The following is a 23252-nucleotide window of genomic DNA, read 5'->3' on the forward strand; positions in this document are numbered from 1 at the left end:
TTTTTTTCCTGCTTATGTGTAATCTCCTATTCCAAAAGTGAGAAACTTTCTACCATCCACCATTCAGTTACCTAACTGTTCAGGTCCAGTAGACACAAAGGTTTCAGAATTGTTAACCTGTACACCTGTGGGAAACTGCTTTATTAGAGTACGGTGCTTGTGTGCAGTTCACTGTGCTTTTAGCTTACAGATTTGGTAATTTCCAAAGCTATGTAGGTCAGTACCTTTATCCACTATCCTCTTCAATGAGATTGTTTCATAATTTTGTATATTTTTATTATGGCAAATTTCAAACGTACAAAAATAAGGAGGACAGTGTAATGAACCACATGTACCCGTTATTAGCTTCATGAAAATTATTAAATACATAGTTGTGTTTTATCTATACTCCTTCCTTACTCCCCCTAGTCAATTTGTGATTATTTTGAAGTAAATCCTGTGGTTACTTTGAAGCAAATCCTATATGTATTTTTTTCCTCTGTAAATATTCCCAAATGAGACTTACATAATTTAACCATTTCCCTATTGACAGTTTTTATTTATTACAGACAGTGCAACTATAAATATTTACTTACATTTATCTTTGTAAACTAGATAAATATCTAGAATTTGGATTGTTGAAACAAAGATATAAATATGTAAAATTGAGAAATACTGCTAAATTTATTTTAATACTACCAAGAGTACATGAGAATTTATTCTCTCTTCCCTCACCTATATTGATTTTATCCAACTTTTAAATATTTGGCGTTCCAAGATCTGAAAAATCGTATGTATCTTTCTTTTGCATTTCTCTCTCCTTCTTTAAAAAGGTTTTGTTTATTTATTCGTGAGAGACACAGAAGGAGAGGCAGAGACACAGGCAGAGGGAGAAGCAGGCTCCATGCAGGGAGCCCAATGTGGACTCGACCCCAGGACCCCAGGTTGATGACCTGAGCCAAAGGCATACCTTCAACCACTGACCCACCCACGTGTCCCACATTGCTTTTTTTTCCCCCCACATTTCTTTAATTATGAATGGATAGGACTTTTTTCCTATCTTCAGTGGTCAACTGTTTTTTTCTTTCTGTGAGCTGTACATTTAAATTCTTTGCTTAAGAAAAGGAAATAAATTGTCACAAAGGTCCAGCTTCCTTTCCTAAACCATTAATACTGTGCTGTCATATCTTCCTTTTTCCTTGTTCCCAATTCAGATCACCAACTGAGGAGTGGTATTTATATTTCTTCAATGAAGGTAAACACTTGCCCATTTTTTTCCTTCTGCCCTCTTTTCACCCGCCAGAGGTTACAGTCAGATTGTTTATCAAACAGATGGTTTTAAGTCAGATTCTGAAGGAGTTCTCTATAGACGTGTGGGGGGAATGTTTGTTTAGCAAAGAGTATGGCACAGTGAGTATCACTTCAGCCTGCTTTGTTCATCTGTTCTGTCTTTCCATACAAACACAAGACATGCAGTCTGACTTTTACTGCTGTGCCCTTTTGAAGGCATTTTCAGCCTTTTTCTTTTTTTTGTCAGAGTGAGTTATCTGTCTCCATTTACTTTGGACATAAGTATAATCAATAGTGTTATCGTTGGTTTCTTGATTTAAGGAAATGGCAATTGCATTCTGTCCTGAATGAAATGACAATGTCAGAGTATAAGAATGTACTGACAGACTGCTTTTCTTTGCTTATGTATTCTTTAACAACAACTGTTCAAAATCTCATGTACGTAGAAGTTGTTTGCCAAGCATTTGAAGCCATCTAGTTTTACCAGGTGGCAGCTGCTGTTGTTTATTGGGACCTAGTTTAAACCACAGACATGAAATAAAGAGTGTCCTTGTTTTTAAAAAGAGAAACTGTGATTTCTTGAAAAACAGCTTTATTGAGATATAATTCACATACCAGACAAGTCTCTCACTTTAAGTGTACAATTCAGTGGTTTTTAATATATTCACTGAGTTGAACAACCATCATCACAATCAATTTTAGAATATTTTTATCACCCTCAAAAGAAATGCTATGCCTATTCTGGACATTTCATACAATTAGAATCATGCAATAGGTGGTCTTTTGTGATTGGCTTTTTCCACTTAGCATACTTTAAGTTATATATATTATACATATTATAGCATATATTGACACTTCATTCTAATGTTAATACTATTCCACTGTATGAATATACCATAATTTATCCATTCATTAGTTGAGACATACTTGGGTTGCTTCCACGTTTTGGCTATTAAGAATAAAGCTGTTATGCACATTTGTGTACAAGTTTTTGAATGAACACTTTCACTTCTCTTGGGTATATGATTAGGAGTAAATTGCTGGGTCATATTGTAATTCTATGTTTAATCTTTTGAGGATCGGCCAGACTGTTTTCTAAGGTAGCTGCTGCACCATTTTACATTACTACCATAAGTGTAGGTTTCAGATTTCTTCATATTCTTGCCAACATTCATTATTATCTATCTTTTTGATTATAGCCATCTTAGTGAGTGTGAAAAGGTATCTAATTGTGATTTTGATTATTTAAAAACATTTACTTTTTTGAGAGAGCATGTCTGCACATGAGTCGGGGGGAAGGGCAGAGGGAGAAAATCTCAAGCAGACTCCCCACTGAACATGGTGCCCCACACAGGGCACGATCTCATGACCCCTGAGATCATGAACTGACCCAAAACCAAGAGTTGGACTTAACCAACTGAGCCACCCAGATGCCCAGTGATTTTTATTTTGTTTTTATTTAACTTGTGTTTAAAAATTACTATTATTAAAATTTGTTTTAAAAAATACTTTTGAGGGATCCCTGGGTGGTGCAGCGGTTTAGCGCCTGCCTTTGGCCCAGGGCGCGATCCTGGAGACCCGGGATCGAATCCCATGTCAGGCTCCCAGTGCATGGAGCCTGCTTCTCCCTCTGTGTCTCTGCCTCTCTCTCTCTCTCTATGTGTGACTATCATAAATAAAAAAAAAAATAAATAAAAATAAAAAAAATACTTTTGAGTATATTTAAAATTATTATTTATTATTAAAAATAGTTTATTCTTTAGAGCAGTTTTAGATTTTTAAAAAAGATTTATTTATTTATTTATTTATTTATTTATTTATTTATTCATGAGAGACACACAGAGAGAGGCAGAGACATAGGCAGAGGGAGGAACAGGCTCCCTGCAGGGAGCCCGATGTGGGACTTGATCCCAGGACCCCAGGATCATGAACTGAGCCAAAGTCAGATATTCAACCACTGAGCCACCCAGCTGCCCCAGAACAGGTTTATTTTATTTTTTTTATTTTTTTTAAAGATTTATTTATTTATTCATTCAGAGAGAGCAAAGAGAGAAGCAGAGACACAGGCAGAGGGAGAAGCAGGCTCCCTGCAGGAAGCCCGATGTGGGACTCGATCCTGGGTCTCCAGGATCACACCCCGGGCTGCAGGCGGCGCTAAACCGCTGCGCCACTGGGGCTGCCCCAGAACAGGTTTAGATTTACAAAAAATTTGAGCAGATTGTAGACGGAGTTCCCATGTGGTCCCCGCCCCCCCACATTTTCTCCTATTATTAATTTTTTACATTAGTATAGTACATTTGTTGCAGTTAATGAACCAATATTGATATGTTGTTATTAACTGAAGTCCATAGTTTATTCAAATGTCTTCAGTTTTTACCTAATATCTTTTTTGGTTCTAAGTTCCTATCTAAAATTCCACATTACAGGGGTGCCTGTGTGGTACAGCTGATTAAGCATCAGACTCTTGGTTTTGGCTCAGGCTGTAATGTCAGTGTTGTGAGATGGAGTCCTTCATTGGGGTCCATATTTGGTGTGGAGTCTGCCTGGGAGTCTCTCTTACTCTTCATCTCCCCTCCTGTTTGTGCTCTCTCTCTCTCTCAATAAATAAATAAACCTTAAAAAAAAATTCCATGTATGTTACTTGTCAGTTCTTGCTGGCTCCTCTTAGCTATAATGGTTTTGCATACTCTGATCGTTTTTGATGATCTTGACAGTTTTGAGGAGTACTGGTTAAGTATTTTGTAGGACGCCCCTCTTTTGGAATTGTTTTGTATTTTTCTCATGATTGGACTGGGGTTGAGGTTTTTGAGTAGAAGATCACAGGGATACAATGTCATTCTCATTGTATCATAACAAGGAATGTATTATTGATGTGATTTATCATTGTTGATACTGAGCTGGCTAATGCACTGACTGTCAGGTTTCTCCACTGTATAGTCACTCCTGCCACTTTCTGTACTCTGCTGTTGAGTAGTTTTTCATGTGCTCATTACCCATTTACATATCTTCTTTGGAGAAATATCTATTCAGATTTTATTTATTTATTTATTTATTTATTTATTTATTTATTTATTTAAGATTTTATTTATTTGTTCATGAGAGACACACACAGAGAGAGAGGCAGAGACACAGGCAGAGGGAGAAGCAGGGTCCCCGCAGGGAGCCCAATGTGGGACTCGATCCCGGATCCCGGGATCTCGACCTGAGCCGAAGGCAGGCGCCCAACCGCTGAGCCATCCAGGCGTCCCTCAGATACTTTTTTTTTTTTTTAATTTTTATTTATTTATGATAGTCACACACACAGAGAGAGAGAGAGGCAGAGACATAGGCAGAGGGAGAAGCAGGCTCCATGCACCGGGAGCCCGATGTGGGATTCGATCCCGGGTCTCCAGGATCACACCCTGGGCCAAAGGCAGGCGCTAAACTGCTGCACCCCCCAGGGATCCCCCTCAGATACTTTTTTAACTGAGGTTTTAAAAGATACCCATTTGTAATTTGGATTGTTTTTATTATTCAGTTGGTAGAATTCTTTATATATTCCAGATACAAGTCCCTTATATATAATTTGCAAATATTTATTCCCATTCTTTGGGTTGTCTTACTAATTTTGATGAAGTCAGATTTATGTATTTTTTTCTTTTGCTGCTTATGTCCTCTTAGAAGACCACCTAATCCAAGGTCATGAAGATATCTGTTTATAGATTCTTCTAAAAGTTTTATAGTTTTAGCTCACTCATTTGGAGATTTGACCCCATTGTGAATTAATTTTTACCTGTAATGTGCAACAGGAGTCCAACTTCATTCTCTTCATTCTCTTCTTCATTCAGTTGCTTCAATGCCATTTGTTAATGAGACTATTCTTTTGCCATTGAGTTGTCCTGGCACAACCATTTGATAATTAAGGTTCAGTTGAACATAGCAAAAAATTTAGCATATACATCTCAACACATTATTAATAACTCTACTCCAAATCAGTTCAACTTTTCTGAAGTATGGTAGAAATCTCTGAGGCTTTCACTATTGTTAGAGAAGACCAAAAATAATTCAGGAAACAATATTGCCAAAAATATAAATTACTCTGCTGACAGCTTACCACAGCTGTAGTCTCAATTTGGTTCTTTTTTTCCTTTTCCTTTTATTTGAGTATAGTTGACGCACAATGTTATATTAGTTTCAGGTGTACACTTAGTGATTTGGCAAGTTTTCACAAGTGTAGCTACTGTCTGTCCCATTGCATTATTATTAAATATCATTGACTATATTCCTTTTTTTTTAATTCATGAGAGAGAGAGAGAGAGGCAGAGACAGAGGGAGAAGCAGACTCCATGCAGGGAGCCTGATATGGGACTCAATCTCAGGACCGCGGGATCATGCCTCGAGCTAAAGGCAGATGCTCAATTGCTGAGCCACCCAGGAGTCCTGACTATATTCCTTATGCTATGCCTTTTATTGCTGTGACTTATCTGTTCCGTAACTGGAAGCCTCCCTCTTCCCTTCACCCATTTTGCCCCTAGTCCCAGCAGCCATCAGTTGTTCTCTGTATTTATAGATTTGATTCTTTTGTTTATTCATTTTTAAGATTTCACTTATGAATGGAATCACATGGTATTTGTCTTTCTCAGTCTAACATTTCATTTAGTGTAATACTGTCTAGATCCATCCATTTTGTCTCAGATGGCACAATCTCATCCTTTTTAATGGCTGTGTAAGATTCCATTGTAAATATACCACATTTTCCTTATCCATTCATCTACTGATAGACACAGGTTGCTTCCATATATTGGCTATTGTAAAAAATGCTGCAATAACCATAGGGGTGCATATATCTCTTCGAATTAGTCTTTTTGTTTTCTTGGATAAATACCCAATAGTGGAATTAAGATTCTCTCACTCTCCCTCTGCCCCACCCCATCCCTCTCTAAAAATAAATAAAAGAGAATGACAGATTTATATTTTTTACTGCTTTCTGTGAGACTAGAATTAGGTAATCCTGCAGTGTACTTGAGAGATATTTCACATTCTTACTGCTTTCTAGGAGTTTCAGCCTAATTTACGAAAATTTAAGCCCTGTTCTAGAGATATGTTGGCTAATATTCATAATGATAATGCTATTTGAAGTAATTTTTAGGAGGGTGCAAGATGTAATTGAATATATTAATTTAAACAATGATGATATTGTAACAGCAGAAACCCAAATAAATGGTCTCTGAGAGCATGCAAGTGAGCAGGGGTGGGGAGGGGCAAAGGGAGAAAGAGAATCCCAAGCAGGCTCCACGCCCAGTGTTGACTTGAGCCCACAACTCTGAGATAATGACCCCAGCTGAAATTAAGTCAGACTCTTAACTTACAGAGTCACCCAGGCGCCCCTTTCCTCTTTTTTTTTTTTTTTTTTTTTTAGAGTCCATTTATATGAGAAATACACGAAAGTTTTCTTGGATGGTTTTACTCAGTAGGCCTGTGCTTAACAGCCAAAGTTTCTCCAAAATGTGTCCTTAGAATAAATTTTTCCGCTTGTTTCTCTTCCTTGTCTGTAATATACGTCTTCTCAGTAATATGTACTTAAGTGAAATCATCAGATATTTAAGGTATATACACTATTTACCAATACTGTGAATAAATCTCAGAATAAAAACTAGATACAAATTAGCTGTATAGTTTTTCTTGTTTTCCTTGGACTTTCTATTGTATTCTCCTTTACAATACAGAGACAAAAAGCTAGAATATTTTGGGGGGATTCCTTCTTAACTGAAATCAAGTTGGTATCTTAGTTTCATTTTCTAGAACTCCAGTTTCACAGCTCTGAATTAAGCTCCCCCCCCCCATTTTTTTTCCTGTGAGCATATAGCCTAGGGGTTAAATGCTACTGTTTCTATGGGCTTCCACTTGATACAAAGTAATCTCTACCCTGCTCCTCCCCACCTCAATCCTCCATAGTTTATTTAAAAGTCCACAGACTTCCTCAGTACCCTCTGGAGTGCTAGAATGAAGAGGCTTTTATTTTCCAATTTGGCTCCAACTCTGGAGCCACTCAACTCTTGTCTTTACTGCCAACATCACCATTATCATTAGCATGTCAGAAATACAAATCAACAAAAATGGTTTTGCTTTGGGGTTACTCCAGGAGGGAGTCACCTTGGTTTTTTTTAGAGGAATTCCATTTCTCTTTTATAACTTTAAGAGAAGCAAAATGTTCCTTCATTAAATTGAACATTCTGCTGTATCCTACCTTGCTTGTTAGTAGAGACCAATTATGAAACATTGTGGTATCAGACTAAGTAGGGTCTTTTTAGCCTGGGTTCTTGCTCCCCTCCTCCGTTTCTCTTAATTACTTTATTCAAGTCTTAGAGGTAGTTTCTCCCATATTTTTGTTTCCTGAGGTGTCTGTCTCTTTTTTTTTTTTTCCCTCTCTCTATTTTATTTATTCATGAGAGAAACAGAGGCAGAGACACAGGCAGAGGGAGAAGCAGGCTCCATGCAGGGAGCCCAATGTGGGGCCAGATCCCAGGACTCCAGGATCATGACCTGAACCAAAGGGAGACACTCAACCGCTGAGCCACCCAGACATCCCCGGTCTTTGTCTCTTATAGTCAAAGGAAGGCTAATGTGTAATACTCCTTGCATAGTACTAGAACAATATGACAAGTTTTGTTGAAGCACAATTTTAAAAAATACTGTTGTAACCAATCATCTAACTTTCGATTCCTAGGATATTTATTTACTTATAAAGATTTTATTTATTTGAGAGAGAGAAAGAGCATGAGGAAGGGCGCGGTGGGTGTGCAGGGAGAGGGAGAAGCAGGCTCCCCACTGAGCAGGAAACCTGACTCAGGCAGGGGTCTATCCCAGGACTTTGGGATCATGACCTGAGCCAAAGGCAAGTGCTTACTTAACCAGCTGAGCCACCCAGGTGCCCAGGATCCTAGGACATTTTAACGAGACTTCTGAAACCATATATATCACTCTCCCTCTTGACCTAACAGTCATGCTCACAAAAAACTCTTCCACAGGCAGTTTGGCACTTAGGTAGCAGACACCTGTAGTTACTCTATTTTAGGTGGACAGGCAGAGTGGTTGATGCAGAGTTGTCTCTATGTGAGACAGAATCTCCTGTGCAGTCTTGAAAAAGAAATAAGAAATGTCAAAAATAGGGGCACCTGGGTGGCTCAGTTGGTTTAAGTGTACAACTCTTGATCACAGCTAAGTCTCAATTGCACAGTTGTGACTTCAAGCCCTGCTGGGTGTGGAGCCTACTTAAAAAAAAAGAAGTCAAGAAATAACTTATACAAGGCAGAATATGATTATATAGAAGAGTTTTATATGAATTACTTTCTGAGGGGCTTCAAAAGAGATTACAATCTGTCAGGGTGAGATTTTCCCGTGGATCACCTTCCTTGCCTGGCTATATATGAAAAGTCATTTATGTAGTTACATTGTAACCAGGGTTGAAGATCTGTAACTCTGCTCCAGTATTCTAGTTTTATTTATTAGTCCCACAACGCATGTATAACTCACTGAATGACTTGATTAGAGAGCTTGACCTTGATAATTTGTATATTCTTTCTTTGCAATTAGCACTGATCAATAGAAATCCTAGGTTTCATACTTTAGACTGACATCTCTACCCCCGCCTACCATTAGGAGACCCCAGTTAGAATGTTAATGGTTAGCAAAAGAAAAGCAATATTGTATCTTTTTTTTTTTTTTTTTTGGACACTTACTGTTGTGAAAGGAGTACTTTAGTATATTTAGTATATTGTTAAAATGTAAGAGCCTAATTAGTTTTGGGCAATGCCTGCAGGTGTTTATTTTTTTTATTTTTTATTTTTCTTTATTTTTATTTATTTTATTTTATTTTATTTTATTTATGATAGTCACAGAATGAGAGAGAGAGGCAGAGACACAGGCAGAGGGAGGAGAAGCAGGCTCTATGCACCGGGAGCCCGACGTGGGATTCGATCCCGGATCTCCAGGATCGCGCCCTGGGCCAAAGGCAGGCGCCAAACCGCTGCGCCACCCAGGGATCCCTGCAGGTGTTTAATTTTACTAGTAAATGTTTTAAAAAGTCAACTCATTTTCTCTTGCAACCTATAGAAATACAACAGACCTTCATAATTGGTAGGGATTCCGCTGATGAGTTTTTTAAAATCAATATTCTTATAAAACAACTCCTTTTAATAAAGTTGTTTTGTAACTGGGTGTAATATGTAGAAGGGTGTGTGTTGGTCTTCTGGGGCCTCTGTGCCCTGCCTGCAAATGTAAGTTCTGGGCTGACTGATCACATGTTTGGGGTCAGAACTCTGTCTGCTGTTTGTTCTTGGTGATATAACTTGGCTTCTTCCCTGAAAGAGGGGTGGAGATCTTTTACTGTCCTTGCCTTTGGTTTTGGGAATCTTTGAGTTCGCAAGCATTTTAAAATTGATTCTTGAATTCAGCAGCTCAGTTCATGCGATAATTTTCCTTAAGAGTTTGTGTCTTGTGTAAGGAGGTGTTTTGCTTATTAAAGTGATATAATTTAATTTAAGTCCAGAAAGTCTTGGAATTGTGAATTAAGTAGTCAAACAATGACATTGTTTTGGTTATTCTCTAAAGTAGTATGGGCATGTCTTCTAGCGCTCCTTTTCACTGTGGTGCAAGGGACTGTTTTTTAGGGCTGGCCCTCTGGAAGCAGCTGCTATCCTGCAAACCTTATTGTTATACTGCTGACCTTTGTCAGCAGGAATGCCCCTAGAGAAAACAGCCTCCTAATTGTTTTTCTTAAGCCTCTATGAAGTTTATGATATGTCCTTTCAAGTTACTTTTGGTTGTTTTCTTAAGTTTACTTTGTTTACATTTAATTGAAGGCTCCATCTTTTTAGCTTTATCATGAAATGCCAGTTCTGAGTTCCTGGTAGGTGGTAAAAAAGAATTGCCCTTTCCCTGTTACCCTGTTCTGCAGGAAGCCTTTGTGGTTTAGATTCACAGTTTTCCCATTGTTGCTAGCTGCAGTTGTCTCCTCCCTCCCATACCCTTCCCTCCCAGCAACTCTAGCTCTTCCCCTGGCCCTCCTCATTCCTGTATCCCATGCCCCACAAATGCCCTTGGGATTGCTGGAGTTTGAACATGCTGCCTGGTAAGTCTTGTTCTTGTGGCAAAACTGCAAATGGATGGAGGGATTTAGTCTTTTTGTCTAGGTTAGTCTTTGTGAAGTGTTGTTTTTAATAGCAAAGGTTTAAGCTTTGAAATTTAGGTTGTAGGACTCTCAACTTTTAGGAGAGCTTCTGTCATATGACTATTGTTTTTGGTCTTCTTTCCTCTCTGTTTCAATTATTAAGGCTTTGGAAATTTGATTTTTATTATTGGCTTAAAAAAACATTCTCATAGATTTTCTTGAGCTCATTAAGATTAAAGCAAGTGTTATAGGCTTAATATTTAAATTTCCTTCAAATGCAAGTATATTTGTGATATTTTTATATTTATTTTCAGTATTAACTTACTGATAAAGTAATAGTAAAAAAAAGTAATAGTGAAGTAGAGATCTATTTTGTGGCTCAGCTAGAAAGAAGCATTTGCTTCTAGAATCAGAATGATTCTTTTTTCCTCTCAGCAGAATGTTTTTGGCAAAATTCACTAAGATTTTAGCAATATGTTCTTAATTCTGGGAAATGGTTTGCTGAGTACTTCAGGATAACAGATGCTTCTGGGAATTACTTTTTGGGGAAGTTAGATTTATTCATTAGCTCCTGGTCCCTTGAGGTATGAGATCTATAATCCCTTTGAAAGTAAAATATTTAATATTTGGTGTTCAGATTGAGTCAAGTATCACTTTGATAATGGACTTTTTATTTCTTTGGATTGTATGTTTTGATATTCAACTAGGAAGCTGTACGTGCGCACACTTTTGGTTTTCCAAAAGTATTGCTAATTACAGTCATTTTTATGTTAGTGTGAGGGAAAACTTGTTTGTGGGATGTTTATTGCTGTTCAGTTGAGCCATTTATTCAAGTGATACCTGGACTGTACAGTAACGATTTCCTGAGTTTCTGTGATGTGGCAGGTGCTAGTTCCTATGCTAAGTACTTTGCATTTAGTTCTAATTCCCAGTTATAACACTGCCACATAGGTAGCATTATCCCTCTAGGAAGCAGATGTGCATAGGTAGAAGGAACATGGGTTTTTCGTTCTTGCAAAATGAGAATAATCTCCATCTGGCAGATTAGTTGTGGGAATTAAAGGATGTACCATGTGTATGGTGCCTAGCTCAGAGCTGGTGTTCATTAAGTGGTGACTGCTATTATAATTTTATAGCTAAATAACTTGCTAAAAGTCTCTCAGTTTTGAGTGTTAGAGCTAGGATTCAAACTGGCTCAAACCTGGCATCTGGTAGCATATTTTTGAGTATTGTGAAGGCTTTTAGAAATTTCAGTGGATCCCTACCTATTCCTCTGCCTCCTGCCCCCATAGAGGAAAGGTTCTTTATAGATGCCCTTCTTTTCTTGGTATCCTCTGTCACCTTCCCAGTCATGTGCTTGGTCTCTCACACTGGAGTTGCTTGTGCCATTCAGTACCAGTATTCTCCCAGCAGTAATGAGTCAAGCCAGTGCAGTCAGTGGCTTCTCTGCCTATTTTCCTCCTGTTGATAGAGCCATCATGCTTTCATTATTGTTTGTGCCGAAAGAATTTAGGTAGTGATGTGTTTATAATGATTCATAAATAGTGCATAGTTGCAATCAAGCATTTAAATTAAGAAGACTCAAGGATTTAAGAAGTAGGGGGAAAAGATCTCTAGCTCGTAAGTTACTGGGCCAGAGGATAATATAGGGCAACTTCATACAACTCATAGTTTATCGTTTTGCCATTCTGGGGCCTAATATAATTGCTATGGATTCTTTTTCCTTTAACCCCTGTTGTTACTAGGTTGGTGCTATTAGCAATGTGTCTGAGAAAGAACATTGTATTAGCCCTTCTGGCCATAAGGTAGAGTATCTTTATTCCACAGACCTTTTGGAAACAGAATGTGTAATTTAAATGATATGGTATGATTTTGGCAGTAGGTTCAGGGAAGAGACAGAGGAATGATTTATCATACTTATGACTGAGTTAATCTCTAAACTGAAAAATGTGTTTCACAAAGCTTAGATCTTCATTTATTCTTTTATTTAACAAGTATCGAGTATCTGTTCAGTGTAAGGCAGTTTAACTTTCTATATTGTATTCTAATAAAGTACGAATATATTGGTTAAGTACTAATTAATGAAGTTCCTGGAGGGAGGGAATATGTTCCAATTGGTAAGGAGCAGTATATAGACAATTCTTTGGAAAATGGTTTAATATAAATGACTATTCCTTCTTAATAGGGGGTGACTGTCATTAGTCTCTATTACTGTAATCTGCCAGCAGAATGGCTTTTTCAAACAGGTTTGCTGAGTGGAAAGGATTACTTGTGTTAGGTAGGACTGGAAAGATGGGAGTGGGAAGGGAATAATATTCCTTATTGAGCAAAATGCTGGGAGTATATACAGAACAAATCTCTTTTTGTGTTTTAAGGGGGTTAGTGGTAGATGAGGTTGGAAACTGCATAGGTTAAGATTATACAAGGCTATTTAAGGCCAACGAGTTTTGACTGTATTTTGTCACTGAACTTCTATAAGCTAAATAGTGATTGATCAGAGTTTGCTTTTGGCAGTACATATAGACAGGATTAAAAAGGGAAACATAGTTTGGAAGTTATTACGGAGATCTAGGTAAATTGTATTGAGAATGCATTATTTTTAGAATACATTTGCCCTCATTTTGATATGGCTTTGGGTTTATGCTATTAATTGCAGTTTAATGTCATAGAATTTCTTTTTTTTTTTTAAAGATTTATTTTTATTTATTTATGATAGTCACAGAGAGAGAGAGAGAGAGGCAGAGACACAGGCGGAGGGAGAAGCAGGCTCCATGCACTGGGAGCCCGACGTGGGATTCGATCCCGGGTCTCCAGGATCGCGCCCCGGGCCAAAGGCAGGCGCCAAACCGCTGCGCCACCCAGGGATCCCAGTCATAGAATTTCTACATTAAGTTTATGTGTGTGTGTTTGTGTGTGTAAGAGAGAAAGAAGGAAGGAGAGGAGGCATAGGGAATGGCCAATCATAATCATTTTTCTTTAAGTAAACTCTATGTCCAACATGGGGCTCAAACTCATGACCGTGAGATCAAGAGTTGTATGCTCTACGAGCTGAGTCAGTCAAGCATCCCCTCCAGCCATCATAATTGGAACTCTTATTTTGTACCTGTCCCTAAGTATTTTGCATATATGATTTTGTTGAATACTCTCAACAGATCACATTTATTGTAGGTAGTAAATGATCTGAAAGTAATGGAGCAGGTTTGGAATGTAGATTCATCTTTTAGAAAATATTTTATTTATTCATTTGAGAGACAGTGAGAATGAGCAGAGAGAGAGACAGGGGGAGACGGAGAAGCAAACTCCCTGCTAAGCTGGGAGCCCGACATGGGATTCTATCCTAGGACCTGGAGATCATGACCTGAGTGGAAAGCAGATGCTTAACCATCTGAGCCACCTAGGTGCTTATTCTTTATTATCATCAAGGCATTTATGTCTCACTCACTAATACTAGGTACTAGGCTAATTATACATGTATATATTATCCTATGACTTAGATGTTATTTCTTAATCCCATTTTACTGATGAGGTGGCTGAGACTTCAATAACTGATTCAGTAACTTGGTCATGATGTTGTTAGTTGGCAGAGTCCAGACCTACTTGTCCAGTTCTACCTTGCTAACTGTGGATCCCTAAGTTGTATAATTCACATTGTGTTCTCTGGGAATGGTACTGCTTGGATCTCCACTGTGAGCGTGGTGTTTCCTGAGGTTATGCAATGTAGTTGGCCCTGCAGAGGCTGCACTTGTAACTACTATGTTCTTTTTACTATTATGCTGCCTCCCTCACAAGTCAGTAAATTATCTATACAGCTCTGGATCCTTATAAGGATGGACTAAGTAGCCTGCAACCATCATTTCTTAGTTTGTCAGTTATAACAAAGTGAAATGTCTTCTGTTTTATTTTCTTCCTAACTGGTTTTGGAAAATTTGTTATAAATGACAGTTTTCTAAGTTCTTATAAAAGGAAAAATAAGGCTTTTTATATATTTTTTAAGTCAGCATACAGATCTTGTTGTACATGATGTAATAATTTGAAGCTGCCAAAGTCCAACCCTCAGGAAATTGTTTGAGTTGAGTAACTGTATTCACTGGGGAGTTTGAGATAACCAGCCCATAAATCAACAAATAGTTTAGCTTTTTTTATGGTTGTAGATGCTTATCTCTCTTTATTTCCAAGCTTGAATCAGAAACAAATATTGATTCAATTGATATAATCTCCATTAGAAAAAATCTGCAGTATCTCAAACTAGATATGGACATTTTGGGGGCTCTTTTACTGAAGGAAAGTCAGAATTTATCAGGGTGTTGGAATTGGCTGTTTTGGGTACTTATCCCTTCAAACAAAAAGTTTTTCAACTTAACTTTCAACAATTCAGTGCCTGTTATATTCAACCTCCGTGTAAAAAGATGCCCATAAGGAATATGCTGTAGTCCATGTATACAAATAACTAAAACGAGAAAGGGTAGAATGAATGATCCACATGCGCTGAGAGCACAGAAGAGTGTGAAATGAGGGAAAATGGAAAGGTGGGAGAGGGAGAGAACCTTTTTTTTTTCCTATTTTCTATTTTATTTTCTTAAGATTTGTTTATGTATTCATTTATTTATTTATCTATCATTCATTCATTCATGAGAGACACACAGAGAGAGGAAGAAACATAGGCAGAGGGAGAAGCAGGCTCTCTGAAAAGCAGGCAGAGCCGGATGCAGGACTGGATTCCAGGACCCAAGGATCACAATCTAGCTGAAGGCAGACGCTCAACCACTGAGCCACCCAGGTGTCCCTCTGTCTTCTTTGTCTTCCAACTTTGACATTTTTGGAGAGTATTGATCAGTTATTTTGTCAGATGTTCCTCAGTTTGGATTTTTCTGATGTTTTCTCATGATTGGACTGAGATCATATGGTTTAGTCAGGAATACTACAAATAATGTTGTGTTCTCAGTGTATTATTACTATGGGATTCATGACGTTAATATGTATTATTGCTGGTGCTATTGACCATGATCACTTGGTTAAGGTGGTTTCTGCCAGGCTGCTCTACAGTAAAGTTATCATCTTTTCCTTAGTAGTTAATAATTAAGATTTTGGTCAGGATACTTTGATACTGGGCAGCCCGGGTGGCTCAGCAGTTTAGCACCACCTTTGGCCCAGGACATGATCCTGGAGACCTGGGATCGAGTCCCACGTCAGACTTGCTGCTTGTAGCCTGCTTCTCTCTCTGCCTGTGTCTCTGTCTCTCTCTCGGTGTCTCTCATCAATGAATAAATAAAATCTTAAAAAAAAAAAGGATACTTTGATACTATCATTTGCAAAAATGTCATGTTCTCTACACATGAAATTAGTAATGTTGACTTAGTGATTCATTGAACTTTATTTATTATGAAATGAATTCCCTTAAGGGACCTAGCCCCTTCTAAGCCACTTACACTTTATGCCTGGTTTCATCAAAGGACTCCCAGGCTCTGCAGCAACAAATCCTTTGTAGTCTTCATTGATCTCAGCCACATTCATGTCACATTCATAATGAAGTCTCCAATGCTAATAACCTGTAGATCTCTGAACCTCATTTATCCGTCCTACTTAGGGTGACAGGCTCTTCCTGGCCCAGTGTTCCTCTAGGCTTCATCTCTCTTTATGCATAAGCCTGTGTCATTTCAGCAAACATTTGAATGACTATTTTGTGTTTTTCAGAAACAGAGGCTAAGAGAAGCTGACTTTGTTGATGAGGAATATAGTAGGGGATAATTAGAGTGGCTTTGGTTATAGCCTGGTTTATTATTTTGGCCTGAGGAAACTGGCAGCATATTTGAGTTACTGGGTATTCTTGTGAAGAATTTCATTAATACAGAGAAATAAATTTTTTTCTAAATTTAATTAGCTTCTACAGCATTACTTCTAATGCTGGCATTCTTGAGCTATGATCTTTTAAATTTAGCCCTGTCATTTTTATTCTGTCAGCTGTGGATCCCTGGTGGAATTATTACAATGGGCTCAAGAATGCAAAATCCAAGTATGCATCAACAGTATAATTTAGCTATTTAGTGCCAGATTTTATACAACAAAAAATATATCGCATGTTGTTTTGGTTAATAAAATATAAATTTGTTAGTATTACTGAATTTAAAGTAGCTTTTTGAATTATGTATTTTTCAAGTAACATATACTTTACAAATCTAGTTTCTGTAATAGGTTTCGGACTCTATGGGCCCTAATTCAGGGGGTCTTGTTTAAGGAAAACAGTTTTTTTTTTTTTTTTTTTGAAAACAGTTTTTTTAAAGTGAAAATTAGTAGGGTGCCTGAGTGGCTCCGTTGGTTAAGCATCTGCCTTTGGCTTAGATTGTGATCCCAGGGTTCTGAGATCGAGCCCCACATCTGGCTCCTTGCTCAGTGGGGAGCCTGCTTCTTTCTCTCTCTGCTTGCTGTTCCCCCTGCTTGTGCTCTCTCTCTCGATGATTAAATAAGTATATAGAAAATTAAAGGTTGGGATCCCTGGGTGGCGCAGCGGTTTGGCGCCTGCCTTTGGCCCAGGGCGCGATCCTGGAGACCCGGGATCGAATCCCACGTCGGGCTCCCGGTGCATGGAGCCTGTTTCTCCCTCTGCCTGTGTCTCTGCCTCTGTCTCTCTCTCTGTGACTATCATAAATAAAAATAGAAAAAAAAAAAAAAAAAATTAAAAAAAAAAAAAAAACCCTTTAAAAAAAAAAAAAAAAAGAAAATTAAAGGTTAAATAAATATAAGTAGGGGCACCTAGGCGGCTCAGTCGGTTAAGCATCTGCCTTCAGCTCAGGTCATGATCCCAGGGTCCTGGGGTTAAGCCCCACATTGGGCTCTCTGCTCAGTGAGGAGTTGGCTTCTCTCTCTTCCTCTCTCTCTCTCTCTCTTTCTCTCTCTCTCTCTCTCTCAAATAAATATGAATAAAACCTTTAAAACATAAATATAAGTATTTATGTTCAGACATTCTATTTCTTCATGATTTAGTCTTGGTAGGTTGTATATTTCTAGGAATTTATCCAGGTCTTCTAGGTTATCCAATTTGTTGGTTTATATTTTTCGTATATTTTTTTCAGTAGTTTTTTTTTTTTTTAATTTAAAAATACTTTGATTTTTGTCCTCTAAATTTTTATTTAAATTCCATTTAGTTAACATAGAGTAATATTGGTTTCAGGTGTAGAATTTAGTGACTCATCACTTACATAACCCTGCGTTCATCACAACAGGTGCACTCCTTAATCCCCATCACATATTTAACTTATCTACAACCACCCTACTATCCATCCCCTCCCCCAACCTTCAGTTTGTCCCCAATAGTTAAGAGTCTTTACAGTAGTTTTTTTTTTTTTTTTTAAGGTTTTATTTTTAAATTATCTCTACACCCAATGTGGGGCTCAAACTAAAAGTTTGAGATTAGAAGCTGCATGATTTACTGACTGAGCCAGCTAGTTGCCCCTTCATAGTAGTTTCTTATGATTCTTAGTATTTTTGTGTTATTGTAACATTTCTTTCATTTCTGATTTTATTTATTAATCCTCTTTCTTTTTTAGTCTAGCTAAAGATTTGTCAATTTTATCTTTTAAAAAATCCAATTCTTCATTTTATCTTTTCTATTCTCCTTCTAGTATATGTTAGTTAACTTGATTATGGGATTTCTTTCACAGTATATACATATGTCAAATCATATACTTTATTATATACTACATTACCATTTTATTTGTCAATTATACCTCAAGAAAGCTGGAAAAATGTATGAACAAACTTATTTGGCTCCTCATAGTCTATTCAGCAATAGTAAAATATAAGGTCACGATAACTTTTTCAGAGTTGAGAACAGCACAGTAATAAAATTCTTATATGCTTTCTCCTTTTTCCACCTTTGATTGATTACTTCATAGTTTTAGCACTTGGCTGGAAACTAGTAATTGGGGGTAAAAATAATGATAAATTTTCTGTAGAGTTTGTTGTTAAATAGATGCCAAGTAGCCTGCTCTAAGTTTGTTGTAGTCTAGGACTGTTCTTTGTGGAATGCTGTGAGTCCTTTGGTTGCTACTGTGAGGGGCAAAATAGAAAGGAGTACTAGGTAATAGACTATGGAGCAGTTTTAATTTAAATTTGAATAAATCCATACATAGAGCATAGTTGCCATTATTGGGTGGTAGTAGTTTCAGTCATCATCTGATACAAAAACTAAGCAAGATTCTGTATTGAAACTGTATGTGGACTTCTTTGAAATAGACTGCCACTGAACAAATAATGCATGCTCACCAAGATTTTTTCTTTTCTTTTTTCAAAACTAAGTATCTAAGGATATGACTCTTGGGTGCATTTCTAGAAAACTACCTCCCTAGAGTGGCACCTAGCTGGCTCAGACAGTAGAGCATGTGACTCTTGATCTCAGGGTCATAAATTTGAGCTCCACATTGGGTGTAGAGACTACTTAAATAAATCTTTTTTTGGGAGAGGGGCTAAGCATCTATCTTCAGTTTAGGTCATGATCTCAGAGTCCTGGGATTATGCCCTGAGTCTGGCTCTCCACTCATTGGAGAGTCTGCTTCTTCCTCTCCCTTTCCCTACTGAGGGCTGAACTTGATGTGGGGCTCAATCTCAGGACCCTTAGAACATGACCTGAGCTGAAACCAAGAGTTGGAGGTTTAACTGACTGAGCCACCCAGATGCCCCTTAAATAAATAAATCTTAAAAACAAAAAGAATAAAAAAAAAAACCTACTTCCCAGAATCTCATCAGCTCAAAGCTATATAATATCCCTTAAAATGTTTATACTGATGGTGAGGAAAGCCTGAAGTTATATTAGGGACATCTGGGTGGCTTAGTGGTTGAGTGTCTGCCTTCAGCTCAGGGCGTGGTCCTGGGGTCCAGGATCTGGTCCCACATGGGGCTCTCTGCATGGAGCCTGCTTCTCCCTCTGCCTGTGTCTCTGCCTGTCTCTCTCTCTGTGTATCTCATGAATAAATAATCTTTAAAAAATAAATAAACGGAATTATATTAATATAAGAATATCTTGATAAGGGCAGCCTGGGTGGCTCAGTGGTTTAGTGCCACCTTCGGCCCAGAGCGTGATCCTGGAGACCCGGGATTGAGTCCAGTGTTGGGATCCCTGCATGGAGCCTGCTTCTCCCTCTGCCTGTGTCTCTGCCTCTCTCTCTCTCTCTCTCTCTCTCTCTCTGTGTCTCTCATGAATAAATAAGTAAAAGAATATCTTGATAAGATGAAACAATTAATATGGAAAGTTAAAGATATAGCTCATACTTTTTCTATATGTATATATAGGTAGAGTCACAATTTATAAATAGAAAGATGGATTATATAACAATTGAAAGAAACTTTGATAAAATTTTGTGATAATATTTCCTACAATAACAGATATATGGATATAATACAATTGTCTTCTGACCTCCCTCTATTCCCCATTCTCAAATGAGGTGGGATAAAATCCTTATCTTTTTTCTTTTTAAATCTTTTTATTTATTTATTCATGAGAGACAGAGAGAGAGAGAGAGAGACACAGGCAGAGAGAGAAGCAGGCTCCATGCGGGGAGCCCGACTTGGGACTCGATCCCGAGTCTCCAGGATCAGGCCCTGGGCGGAAGGCAGTGTTAAACTGCTGAGTCACTTGGGCTGCCCCCAAATCCTTATCCTTTATGGATGGAGGGTAACATGGGTTGGGGGAGGATCCTAGAAATTTTGATATAGTAGAAACATTGCTCTTAAATTATAGAAAACTTTGGGGCACCTGAGTGCCTGATATCATGTCATGACCTGAGCTGAAGGCAGATGCTTAACTGATTAAGCCACGCAGGTACCACAAGAAATATTAAATTTTAAAGTAGTTATATAAATGCATCAATATGGCAAGAGACTGGGGCTAGCAAGACTTAATCTATTTTAATAATTTAAGTGGGAAATAATTGTGGTGTAAACTAGGGTGACAGTGGAAGTGAAAAAGAAGGATCAATATAAGAGATTTTGAAGAGAAAATTGATAAGACTTTGTGACGTGTGAATAGGGAAGGGGGAGATGGATAGGATGGTGTCTAAGACTACAGAGGTTTTGAGCCTGGGTAATTGGAAATGCCACTAGTTAAAAAAGGAATCAGGGGAGGCACTATTTTTTTGGGGGAAGGGGGTGATTTTATTTTTGGACATGCTAAACTTATGAAAGTGGGATGATGTGCAAATATTTGGTAATTTGATTTTAGGGTTCATGAGATTTGTGATTTGTCAGACCAAAAGTGATGTTTGAAGTTCTGACAGCAGTAGATGAGAATACCATGGGTTGAACTATAGAGATGAGCAAGAAGGTCTGATTTAAACTTTAAGGAATGCACTTTTTAAAGAAAGCAATAAAGAGAAAAAAAAAAACTATCAGCATAGCAGGAGAACTAGTGTTCTGGTTTGTCATTTCATTTTACTCATTCTCTCATTTTCTTATTAATTTTGAAAGAATCCAGGATTATGTAGCATCAAGGCAGCCAGTGTTAGGTGCTACAGAGAAATTAAGAAGAATGAGGCTTGTGGAAAAAGCCAGTAGGTTTTACAAGTAGGAGATTTCTTTAGATTGAAAGCATATTCTATGAAGTAAAATTGTGGTAGTGGTGGAGTAAAGGATCAGTACCATGTCCTGGAGAGATTGACGGTGAGCATGAAGAGATAGCAGTTATAAATTATTAATTGTAGAGACATTTAATATTGAAAGGTCCAAAAGAATTTGGGACAGTAGGCAGGCATAGCGGTTAATAAATTCAAGGTGATCTTTACTGTTTTTGTTTTTTGAAGAATATAGGATATTTGTGTGTGTATGTCTTTAAAAAGAAAAGAACTCAGGAGGAAATGTTTGAAAGGAAATGGGAATAATAACAATCATTTATACAGTAATTACTATATGCCAGATGCTGAATTAGCACTTTGCATAAATTAACTGATTTTAATTCTTATAGTTACTAACAAGATACTATAGATGTAGTTGGGAATTAATTGACATATGGAATTGAGGTAATTGCCTGTTGATTTATCAAGGCAAATATAGTTTCGTGAGTGTATTACAAATAAACTGCTATATAGAATAGAAACTAGAAATGTGAGCAACTTTCCTGGTTAACTGTTATCTTAGTGTAGTGCAGTTTGATTTCCTAATATTTAGGTTACTTTTGGCATTAATCACTTGTAATGAGGCTGCTGTTCTTTCCTTAGAAACTGAGATACTTATCACAGTTTTTCCATTTGAATCATTGATCAGTTGGACATAATCATTATTCTTTGTAGGCCTTCTAAAATGTTACCCTGGGCCTTGTAATTGGCTCAACTGTTTGCCTTTTTACACAGAAAAAATTAAACTTTGTATTTTAAAAATAATTGTAAAATTCAAATGTTTCTCTAAGCACACAGTAAAATTGTACTGACATCACACTTGTCCTATGTGAGGCCTATTGTTCTTTTTGTACAATTAGAAGACTTATTCCTGGTGGTTTACAACTTTCTAGTATCCTGAGGCCCCCAAACCAAAATTTAGGCATTACAGATCACTCATTCAGTGGAACTCATTATTATTCATCCTTTGTTTTGAAAACTTGCTAGTACTTTGGCATGCCTATTACTAAATCTCAACCACTATGTAGAATAGGTATTGTGCCATCATTTTACAGACTCAGAAAACTAGGTTCAGGACACTTTTTTAAAAAAAGATTTTATTTATTTATTCATTGGCTCCACGCAGAAGCAGGCTCCACGCAGAAAGCCCAACGTGGGACTTGATCTCCGGTATCCAGATCACGCCCTGGGCTGAAGGCAGCGCTAAGCCTCTGAGCCACCCTGGCTGCCCTGGTTCAGGACACTTAAGTAGTTTAGGATTATGCAAAGTAGTAAAAATGTGGAAATTGAACCCATGTTTTCTAACTCCAAGTTTAGTCCTGGTCCCTTTTGTATAATATCATAATCATTCAACATCACTTGCTCTTGTAACAGCTATACATTATACTACATTTTGAGTTCTCCTTTTCATAGAAATAGGATTCAAGCTGTATTCTATTTTATTTTATCCTTATGTCTATACTGTTTTGTTTTTATCTTTTTCCTTTTTTTTTTTTAATTTTAGTTTGGGATTGCTAATATCATCTGGCAATGTTATTATCTACCAGCTTAATGATTTTAGTCATTTTTGCATTTGAATGAATGCTACATATATTACAAGATAATTTCTACATAATTAGAAAAAATTTTTATTGCAGGTATCAGTTTTCTTTCAACCTAAAAAAAATGATTTAAAACTTACAGAGAAGTGGACAGCCCCAGTGGCCCAGCAGTTTAGTGCCATGTTCAGCCCAGGGCATGAACCTGGATACCCGGGATTGAGTCCCATGTCAGGCTCCCTGCATGGAGCCTGCTTTTCCCTCTGCCTGTGTCTCTGCTCTCTCTCTCTCTCTCTCTCTCTGTCTCTGTCTCTGTCTCTCATGAATAAATAAATAAAGTCTTAAAAAAAAAAAAACTTACAGAGAAGTTACAAAAAAGGTACAAGGAATTCCCATATCCCCTTCAGCCACATTTACCCGTTGTCAACATTATTGCTATATTTGCTCTACCATTTCCCTTTCTCTCCATATTTACATATAAACACATACCTATACCTATCTATACATCTATACATATATGTATATAGTTTTTCCTTCTGAACTATTTCATAGTAGTTGTAGACGTTATGCTCTTGTATCTCTAACCATTTGAATATTGCCTAAGAAGTTCTTTTTTTTTTAAATAGGTTATTAGATTGATGTGGATATAACTCTTAATTGACTTTCTCATATATCTTTAGTAGATGGTACAGTAGAAGG

At 37.5% G+C, this 23252-nt stretch overlaps 1 protein-coding gene across 6 annotated transcripts in view; it reads left to right on the plus strand.

Moving 5' to 3' along the window:
- Positions 1-23252, plus strand: part of USP54 (ubiquitin specific peptidase 54) — a 118679-nt gene that overhangs the window by 29493 nt on the left and 65934 nt on the right. Inside the window, exon 1 of one of the 6 annotated variants that reach the window (XM_041749568.1) lies at positions 9238-9299. The exons of 4 other annotated variants lie outside the window; for them this stretch is intronic. The gene's annotated coding sequence lies outside the window, so the exon portion shown is untranslated. Of the gene's footprint in view, positions 1-9237; positions 9300-10304; positions 10379-23252 lie in introns of those variants that run through there. One more of the 6 variants, XM_041749566.1, reaches the window with a different exon arrangement.

The sequence above is a fragment of the Vulpes lagopus genome, chromosome 3 (genome assembly GCF_018345385.1).
Source record: "Vulpes lagopus strain Blue_001 chromosome 3, ASM1834538v1, whole genome shotgun sequence".
Taxonomy (NCBI): domain Eukaryota; kingdom Metazoa; phylum Chordata; class Mammalia; order Carnivora; family Canidae; genus Vulpes; species Vulpes lagopus.